Consider the following 10,878-nt stretch of genomic DNA (forward strand, 5'->3'; position numbering starts at 1 on the left):
TGAAAAAGTCAAAATTCTCCGGTATTGTGAAGTTCATAAGGCCCTTCTCTTGTGGAGAGGGGAGGAGACCAAAGCTATTGAAGAGGCTCACTCTTTTTCCCCTTCTCTAAACTACTCCTTCTTAGGTTCTTGGCCAAAACTATTCTCTTCTAGCTGATAAATCTGTTTAAAAAGCCTTGGGTTCTTGTGGGGAGCCGGCACTAATCTATGGCCACATAAGGCCACATTCCTAACCTTGAATAGGAATCTCCTAAGCACATCATACCAAAGACTTCCTGAATAGGAATCTCCTAATCACATCCAAGCACTGCCCTAACTTTGAATAGGCAGATATCTAGGCATCCCCTAATCACATCATAGAGCTTCCTACCACCAGAAACACCTGAGCAGCTCATCCTTGGGCGGGATACCAACCCTTTGTCTAGGACCCCCACCCTGTACTGTGTTTATACAACCCTGACTTCTTTCCTACTGCTATATATATATATATCTGTACTATTGCACCCATTAAAAGGAGGCTTGATCAGATGGATTTGTCTTGCCTCCATTTTGTGCGTCCCCTCTCTCTTGCCCTTATCTCTTTTCTTCCCGGGTCCACACACTCTGCCTCGAGGGCTGAGGCAGGTTCTGAACTAATTCTTGGTTTATTCAAGCCTCCCAGGTTGTGAACAACTCCTTCACCAATTTGGAACAGACTTCTTGTCATCATTTATTCTAGTTCATTCAATAATTTCTGAACTTAGTCTAATGTCTGATTGAGATATGTTCTCACCTGCTAGAGTAGGGGGATGGTAGTGGAAAAGAGTCAAGGTTAATATCAATGGCCCCCCTCCATAGTCATGAACACTGTTTTCCAGTTTGGGGTTTTTTATTTATTTTTTTAATTAAAGCTTTTTATTTGTAAAACATATGCATGGATAATTTTTCAACATTGACCCTTGCAAAACTTTCTGTTCCAAATTTTTCCCTCCTTCCCCCTCCCCCCTCACCTAGATGGCAGGTAGTCCAATACATGTTAAATATGTTAAAATACATGTTAATCCTATATATATATATATGTATACACACACACATTTATACAGTTATCTTGCTGCACAAGAAAAATAGGACCTAGAAAAAAAGAAACCTGAGAAGGAAAAAAAAATGCAAGCAAATGTCAACAGAAAGTGTGAAAATGTGATGCTGTGGTACACATTCAGTTCCCACAGTCCTCTCTCTGGGTATAGGTGGCTCTCTTCATCACTGAACAATTAGAACTGGTTTGAATCACCTCATTGTTGAAGAGAGCCAAGTCCATCAGAATTGATCATCATATAGTCTTGTTGTTGTGTATAATGATCTCCTGGTTCTGCTCATTTCACTCAGCATCAGTTCATGTAAGTCTCTCCAGACCTCTCTGAAATCATGCTGCTGGTCATTTCTTACAGAACAATAATATTCCATAACATTCAAATATCATAACTTATTTAGCCATTCTCCAACTGATGGGCATGCACTCAGTGTAATGTTCTCTTTTGATTTGGTTTTCTGGACTTCTCTGGGAGCAGCCTTCGTTTAGTTCAGTAATCACCACAAGTACAGCCAGGTGTTAAAGTCCAGATCCTTTATTGTCTCCTTTCCTGGGGTCCTGTTAGCTTTCTTAGAGGCCTATTTCTCTCCTTGGTTATGAGAGCTTGAGCTCCTGCCTCCTTCTCTGTCCTCTAAATGACTCCAAATGAATCCTGTCTGAGGCTCCCAGTTTATATGTTCTACACTGAGTATAAACCAATCATTATATCTGTAGGAAACCATTATTTGTTGTAGGATTAAATCAATCATACTGAACCATGCTAAATTAGTTAACCATTGTCTCATCAATTCCACTTAGTACCTTGTTTCAAATTCTGGTCCATAACAACTCAGTTTCCAGTTTCTGGCCACTACAAAGAGACCTGCCACAAACATTTTTGCACATGTGGGTCCCTTTCCTTCCTTTAAGATCTCTTTGGGGTATAAGCCCAGTAGTAGCACTGCTGGATCAAAGGGTATGCACAGTTTCAAACTTTTTGAGCAAAGTTCCAGATTGCTCTCCACAATCTTTGGATCCATTCACAATTCCACCAACAATGCACCAGTGTCCCAGTTTTCCCATATCCGCTCCAACATTAGTCATTATTTTTTCCTGTCATCCTAGCCAATCTGACAGGTGTGTAGTGGTATCTCAGAGTTGTCTTAATTTGCATTTCTCTGATCAATAGTGATTTGGAGCACCTTTTCATATGACTAGAAATAGTTTCAATTTCTTCATTTGAAAATCATCTGTTCATATCCTTTGACCATTTGTCAATTGGAGAATGGCTTGAATTCTTATAAATTTGAGTTAATTCTCTATATATTTTAGAAATGAGGCCTTTATCAGAACCTTTGAATGTTTTCCCAGTTTATTGCTTCCCTTCTAATCTTGTCTGCATTAGTTTTGTTTGTACAAAACTTTTAAATATAATATAATCAAAATTTTCTATTTTGTGATCAGTAATGATCTCTAGCTCTTCTTTGGTCATAAATTCCTTCCTTCTCCACAGGCCTGAGAGGTAAACTATCCTTTGTTTTTCTAATTTATTTATAACACCATTCTTTATGTCTAGGTCATGAACCCATTTCCACCTTATCCAGTATACAGTGTTAAGTGTGGGTCAATGCATAGTTTCTGCCATACTAGTTTCCAATTTTCCCAGCAGTTTTTGTCAAATAGTGAATTCTTATCCCAAAAGCTGGGGTCTTTGGGATTGTCAAATACTAGATGCTATAGTCATTGACTATTTTGTCCTATGAACCTAACCTATTACACTAATCAACTGCTCTTTTTCTTAGCCAATACCAAACAGTTTTGATGACCACTGCTTTATAATATAGTTTTAGATCTGGTACAGCTAGGCCACCTTCATTTGCTTCCAGTTCTGATTTTTTTTTTTTTTGCTTTTATTTTTGCTTTGCATCAGTTCATACAGGCTTTTCCTTGTTTCTCTAAATTCTTTTTATTTATTTTTTTTCTTATTGCATAATTGAGAGGCAATTTGTTATAACAGATAGGGAACCATCTAGAAACACTTTTTAAAAAAGTCTTTCCTTTGATATATGCTAGCTGTGTGATCTTGGGCATGTCATTTAACCTATTAGCAATTCTCTAGGACTCCAAGTTGCAGAGAAGGTGCCTGATATTCATTGGTGAAGGTTGTCCTCTCACTTCAAAATTCATATTATTAATGAGATCATAGGTCCAGTCTTTATCCCTTTGGCACAATAGGATTGTTCTATTTTAATACCCCATTTGGTTGAGCCATTTATTTCCTTTTCAGTGGGCACCCACCTGGTTTCTAGTTTTTGACTGTCACAAAAATACTTCTAAGAATATTGTGGTATATATGGGATCTTCTTTGTGTCACTGAAACCTATACTTGGTAGTGGGATCCATGGTTCTCAGGGTATGCATGGTTTTTTTTGCCTAATTACCAATTGTTTTCTGTAAAGGTTCTACCAACCATATATGAGGATACTTTTCTCCCCATAGCTCCTTTAACATTGACTATTACCAGCTTTCATAATCTTTGGCATTTTGAGGGTAAGGCAAAAACTTTATGGAGGTAATAATTTGCATTTGTCCATTTATTAGTGATTTGAAGCATTTAAAATTTTTTCTTACAGTTGTTAATTATCTCCAGCAGGTCTTATTTGAATGCCTGCTGTGTGCTCTTGGCTGTCTTGGTTGCCCTTTCCTATGTGAGGCCTTTTCTTTTTCTCCACAGTTCTTAACACTTTGTCTCAAAACTACTTTGTATTAATGCATACCTATTTTGCATTTACTCCCTTTCTTTTATGTTGTATCCTCCTAGGAGAAAAAAAAGCCCCCTGAGAACTGGGATTGAGTTATGTTTATCTTTGTATCCTAGGGCCTAGTAAATGGACCAACTAGTGAAAGGCCAAAGAAAATAAATGACAAATTTGACAAATTTGCATATGATTATCCTTTTCCCCTCAAATAATAACTGCATTTATGGCATCTCTTTTTCTTCAGGTTTCCTGGAAATGTAGTCTCAGGCCATAAAATCTAATCCCTAAAGCTGAAAGGGCTTTTATTATTATTATTATTTATTTTTATTATATTATTATATATTATAATATAATATTATTATAATATTATTAATTATTATTATTATCTTATTAAATTGTAGGTTGCAACCCCACAAGAAGTTTTGTAACTAAATGTGGGAGTCATGAAATTAAAATATTATCAGTACTATAAGTCAATTATTATCTGTAAATGTTTTATTTGTATATCTCTTTTATAAACCTGGAGTCATGTAAAAATTTCTTGGGTGAAAAAATGCCACAAATGGAAAAAGTTTAAGAAGATTTAGTACAACCCCCCTCATGTTGCTGATGAAACAAAATGAGGTTTAGATTACAAATAATAATAGTAAGCTTTGATTGCAGATCCTCAGATTTAAGCCCCATTTCCTCTTTCCTATTTCTATTCCTATTCTTAAGGACTAGGACCCTATCTGTTGAGTTGTGATTATCAAGTCTCATAACTTTTACAAAATAAATTCACCATAACTTAAAAATACAAATGGATGTCTTATCTTTTCAAAGTAGTCACCTTAGGAGACTGAACACTGGTTCTAACTGAACTTTTCTTTTGTAATTATCTTCAGGGCCACGGACATAGGATTTTGGTTTAATACTGCCAATGATAGAAAAGTCTTCATTTCTGGAAACATGCAAAATCATCTAATGAATTAGGTAGGTGATCAAGTTAAAAAATAGGTCCCACCTAAGATAATAATTAAAGTTACTTTCTATTAGTAATAAACTGACTTTGATAAATAGAATCCTACCTAGAGAGAAAAGAGAATTGAACCAGACACTTGAGGCAGCAGTGGGGCTAATCTTCTCAAAGATCCAATTACTAAGAAATGGTTGATTTACCCAAGTATGGGTATGTCTAGAATGTCTATTACTGCGCCTGACTTCCTGAAATGAAATATAGCTATCTTTCATTTTCTTCAATGTTCCTGAAAGGCTATTTGCAAATCAAGTTTTGACAGATCAAATTATATTTTGAATATACTTGGGACCTTTTCAATTTCATAGAGGCCTCTAGTTATATTAAGTGGAGAATCCTTTTGTGAGAGGCAGTGGTGGTTAGAGAGCTAGCCTCAGTCAGGAAGAGATGGGTTCTAGTCTCTCTTTTGACACATCCTGGCTGTTTGACTCTTGCCAAATCACTTCAGCTCAGTGCCTCTGGCAAGTCTTTAAAACTATAAATTTCAGAACAAGTGCCAATTTATATTGGTAGAGGAAGCTCCTCTCTGAGCGTTCAGTAAGTCATTAAAAATAATTTAATAATATTTTGAAAATTAAATAATCCCAAATTTATTTTCCCTTCATAAATTTTGCTATCTCCAAATCAGTTTTACTTAAAGTGAGGCATCTGCATGAAACTAGTGACATGCAAATGCATTTTCCTGAGCTAATCAGTGCAGAGCTCATATAACCCATTAATCAGGAGAAAAGGAATCTAAATGAAAGTTGCATAGTGTAGGTATTTGCAAATTACTCTTCTCTCTCCACGGATCATTTCTAAAAGCCCATTAGATAAGTTCCATTTGCAAATACCTGTGCTAGTCAGGTTCATTCTGTCAAGGAACATACACAAAGCCTCACATCAAGTCGATCTAACTACAAGGTTTACTGGACAATGGACAGACCACATAGACTTCTCCTTCATACAACAGGGATATGAGAAGACACGTACACAACTTTGGTCTGTTTGATTCTCACCCACTGAGTATCCACTTGTCCTAACACATACTTAGGAAGGTTGAACATATCAAAGGCCCAGTATAAGGGAATGTGGAGCTCACCACAAGACAATAAAACAGACCAACTTTATTAGGGGAAGAACAGTCAGGGAGAATGATAGATTCAGGTGTGCTGGGCACCTGCTGGGAGTGGGCATTCACTTAGTGCCCTCCCTTCCCTCATGCAAAAAAGAACCATCTCCCAAACCACTGATTTGTCTAGTGGGTTTTTATAGGGCTTTTATCTGAGTCTGAAGAAGGACCAAGCATTGGGGAAAGGGAGGAGAGAGTCTGAACCTGGGAACTGGTGCTAGTTTATGATGGTGGAAGGTAGGCTTCTGGGGTAGTGGAGATTACTGTCTGGAGTCAGGATGATCTGAGTTCAAATCCGGTCACAGACATTAGCTGGGCAAATTGCTCAACCCTGTTTATCTCAGTTTCCTCATTTGTAAAATGAGTCATTCTACTATCTTTGCCAAGAAAGCTCCAAATAGGATCATGAAGAGATGGACATGACTGAACACTGACAGCACTATTTCAGCTTCCAGCAGAGGAAAAAGGGGCTTTGGGCTTTTTACTTTTGGTCTTATTCTGACAGGATGATTCCTTTTCCCTTGTAGGGATTTCTGGGCTTCCCAGAGTTGGTGAGGCTGCTGTAGTCCTCATACCATATTTGTTTGGCTACACTGTATATGTAACAGTTCCTGGGAGGCTGGCAAGTGTTATCCAGGCAGAGATAGTTTGACTACACTTGGCTTGTGGATTTCAGGGATTGTGCAGTTTTATGGTTGGTGAGATGCTGGGATGGCTTTTCTCACCAGTGCACCCATCACGAGTGAATCAGATGAGTTTAAATCAAAAAGTGGGTAGGAATCTTTTGAAATTAGGGTTTGCACTTCTGGATATTCATTGGTCAATCTAGTTGCCTCTATGTACACGGACCCTACCCCTTCTGGATACAAGGAGGGTCTGTTCTAGCCCTTTGTAATGAGAAAAACCCAACAGGAATCTTGTTACCTCGGGATACTGACTAATAACTTCTGCTTAACTTGTTGGGATTCTCTGGACACAGTCTCTCTGGAGGAAGGGGGTGGGATGAGCTGAAGAGCTTTCCTGTGGTCACAGAGTCTGGCTTGAATGGGAAATGCCTGGAATTTCTCTGCTGGTCCTTTGCGTGTAGTTTAGGTAGGAGGATAGAACAGGAGGGAGTTCAGAGTAGAGATACAGAAGGGCTTAAGGAGCCAAGGGGACAGATGGAGAGGAAATATTAATTTGGCTGAGCAAATACAAAGGAATGGTGTATTTGAAGAATCTAACACCGAAGGAAAGGGATTGTTTCAGTGGGTAAATATTTAGCTAATATGCTTAGAGCATTCTTTTTCCTCTGAGCTTTGGGAGTGCCTTAGGGTAACCAAATAGTTTTCAATTAGGGTAGAGGAGAGCCTTTGATGGGGTTTATATGGCTGTGTTCCTCTTCAACAGATTCAATTCAATCAGAATGATAATTAAGGGTCTGCTCTGTGCATAGCACAGAATCAGGTGAGAAGGACAATACTAACTACACATAAGTGTATATGCAATACAGTGCCTGCCCTCAGCGAGCTTCTAGTCTAGTAGAAAGATAGACATATAGACAATTGGTCAATCAATGGGCATGTATCAAGTCCCCACTATGTATCAGATATTGTACTAAATTTCATAAATACAAAGATGAAAGACAGATTTAGGAACTCATCATTTATGGGAGAACCCCATAATCATTGGGGTACAAAGAAGCTATGTTCAGGAAAAATAGGAAATAATTAAGGAAAGGAAGGCAATAGAATCAGGAAAGGCTTCATATAGAAGGTGGGATTTTAGTTGGAATGTGAAGGAACAGGGAAGCCAGGAAGTGGAGATGAGTGGGAGAGCATTCCAGGTGGAGGGGGAGACAACCCAAGGAAACACTTTGAGTAAAGATTGAGTGTTTTGCTCATGAAATGGCAAAAATGTCAATATCAACAAGATAATAGTATAGCACCTTGCCCACAGTAGATGTTCCATAGGTATTTGGCAAATAAGGGAATAAATGTGTTTATGAACTACTCCCTTTCTCTGATTTTGCTCTCCTTGGTTTATAGATATCAAAACTGTCTCTGTAGAGAGGTTTTCTAGTGTACTGTCCGTGTGAGACGAATGAATACTGATCTGGGTCACTCTATGACTTTAATTTGGGGCAGTCATCACTAGATGGCAATGTTGTCATATTAGTTAACATAACCAGGTGGTCCCAGCATCTCTCTAGGGGGTGGGGAGATTAGGGACATGTCTACTCAGTGCAACTACTTTTGTTCTAAGTAAAATGAATTCTTCAAATAACCAGCATGCATACTAATCAAACTTTTGATTCTATAAGCAAATGAAAGAAAAATATTTTCCAAGCATCTTTATAGAGGCCACTAAACTTCCATAGCTTCTCCTTTTTTTATTCCTTTTAAATTTACCTTAATAGAGAGCTGCCAACTTGCTCTTAACCACTGGAAGCTGCTTGAACTCAGGCATGGGGCCTGGTAGTTAAACCTGCTGCTCCTGTCACTCCTGTTGCTTTTATAGTCAAAAGTTTCAGAGGTAAATGGAAAGCAATTCACTCATTGTCTTCTGTCTTTTTTAGTTGGCCTCTACAATCCTTGTCCCCCATTTTGCTTCCCTTTCAATGAATGCTCCCTATGGAAGGACATTTCTTTGTGTACAGAGGGGCTGAGGAATAGGTGAAAGACAGGCACATCACAGGGCTTTCAGTGGCATCCTGGATTTTCAGTGATATAAAAAAAAAAATTAAGTGCTTGACATAAATTTTCTCATTTGGGCCATTTCCACCCTTCTTTCTCCTATACTACCTTTTCTTATTTATGAATCTCCAATTCACACTCTCTATTTCCTTGGTGACTTTAGCAACCTTAGTGAGGAACATAAGGTTGGTGCCTTTCTATAAGGCAAGAGAGGAGAATTTTTCAGTAGAGGAGTAAGAGAACTAAAAAGGATTTCAAATGGTCTCAATCCTCTCATGGATGCTGGGAACATCTAAGGGACTTGGAAACAAAGGATAAGACTTGCAATATTTCTCTTTGGAAAATGAGATAAGGAATAAATAGAGGTTGTAGAGAAGCAGCAGGGATATAACTGGAGTTTCTCACAATAAGTTTATAGTAGCCAGAGTTCATAATTTTCTCAGTAAATGGAGGGTAGGAAAGGAAGGGTCAGATGGTAGTGGTTTTCCAAGAAGCCTATTGACAGGTAGTGAATTTCAGATCAGCAGGGCAACAGCAAAGAATCATGAGGTTCAGCCTTGCTATGAAACCAAGTGATGTCAGAGTTTCAGGGATAAACTAGAATCTTCTCAAATAGAGAGCATGATGAAAGTAAAGAGAAGATTTAGTGTGAGTAAAGGAATGGGAGAAGTGTAGCAATGGAGTCAGTTATTATCTAGAGAAATTTTAAAGTTTAAAGTGAATCAAATGGATATTTAAGTGCCCCCAACATTTCAATGAAACTTCTCTTTCAAGAGATAACAGTGTTTTCTTATACATAAAAACTAATGGCTTTTTTTTTTTCATGCTTCTTTCCACAGAACCCTTCTGTAGATAGGTAGACCATTTATTAAGCAACAATCATGTGCTAACTCAATTACCCATTAGATCCAATGTTGCTTATCAATCAGCATACTGGTGGTAAGGAGATCTTGTCTGCAGCTTTCTTGGTTGCCTGCTTTTTGTCATGTATTCTACCTACAAATTGTCCACATTCTTGCTACCTGGGGAAGAAACTGAGATGCCTTGTCCCAATCTCTTTTGTGGAGGTAGACCTATCTGGATTATCTTAAAGTTATCACTTTGAAGCCATGGCTGATCTTCAGTAATCAGCCTATCAGTATGTTGCTACCTTAATGTACTTATGATAAAATCCTTTAAATTCTCTTTGTCCTGAGTTTTGCCTCATTAATCAAGGTTAAACTCCAAAGAAGAATTTCCTTTCACTGTGCTAAGTGCTGGGGATACAAATAGTCCCTCAGAAAACTTAAGTTCTAACAGGGACATAAAGGGAAACTGCAAAGGAGAGGAGTAGTGTAAACAAGAAGGGAAAGAAAGAGAAGGAGAAGGAAGAAGGTAGAAGAATAATTCTGGAGAGTTCAGGTATAAGTATGGTTAAGCATGGTTGGGATCCTTTCTAAACTGTTGGTCACAAGGAGAAAGTAACAGGTGAGAAAAGAAAGGCTCTAGGGCAGAGATTTCTCAAGGGATCAATGTGGCAGGGTGAAGAAAAGGAGAGATTCTTCAGAACTATTGACTACAGTATTGCTTTCTTTAGCTTCCTAGATACTATGTTTGCTTGATTCTTCTCCTAGCATTCTAGCCACTTTTTATGTTTCTTTTTCTAGCTTTTCATTTTCTTTCCAGTCACTTAATGTTGGCTTTTACTCTCAGGATTCTGCTTTTGGCCTTTTTCTCTTTTCATACTATACTAATTTCTTTGGCATTTTAAACCTATTTTTGTGATTCAGCTATCACCACTATGTTGCAGACTTTCAAATTTCAATATCTACATCTGAATTTTTCCCCAAGCTTCACACTTGTGCTATTGTTCCAAGGATCTCTCTGTCTGGATGTCGCACCACTATCTCAGACTGGATGTGTCTTTTCATCTCCTGGAGTGCCTTGTTAACAAACTTCCCTTAATTCTTGAGCTCTTTTCTTTCAAAACTTTTCATCTCCTTACACTGGTTTCACCCTGAACATTCTACTATCCCTTGACATCTCCAAATGCCTATTAGACACCTGGAATTGGATGTCAGCATGTCCAAAACTGAACTCATGATTCTTCCATATGTCTCCCCCTCCAACTCTCCTTTCTTTCTAATTTCCCTATCCCAGGCTCAAAATCCACTTGTCATTCTCACCTGGTATATACTATTGCCAAGGCCTATTGATTTTACCTTTGGAACATCTTTGGCTACAAAGCTTTCTCTCTTTTGCCTAATGTAGGCAGTCATCACCTCACATCT

This window comes from Sarcophilus harrisii, chromosome 3 (genome assembly GCF_902635505.1).
Source record: "Sarcophilus harrisii chromosome 3, mSarHar1.11, whole genome shotgun sequence".
NCBI lineage: Eukaryota > Metazoa > Chordata > Mammalia > Dasyuromorphia > Dasyuridae > Sarcophilus > Sarcophilus harrisii.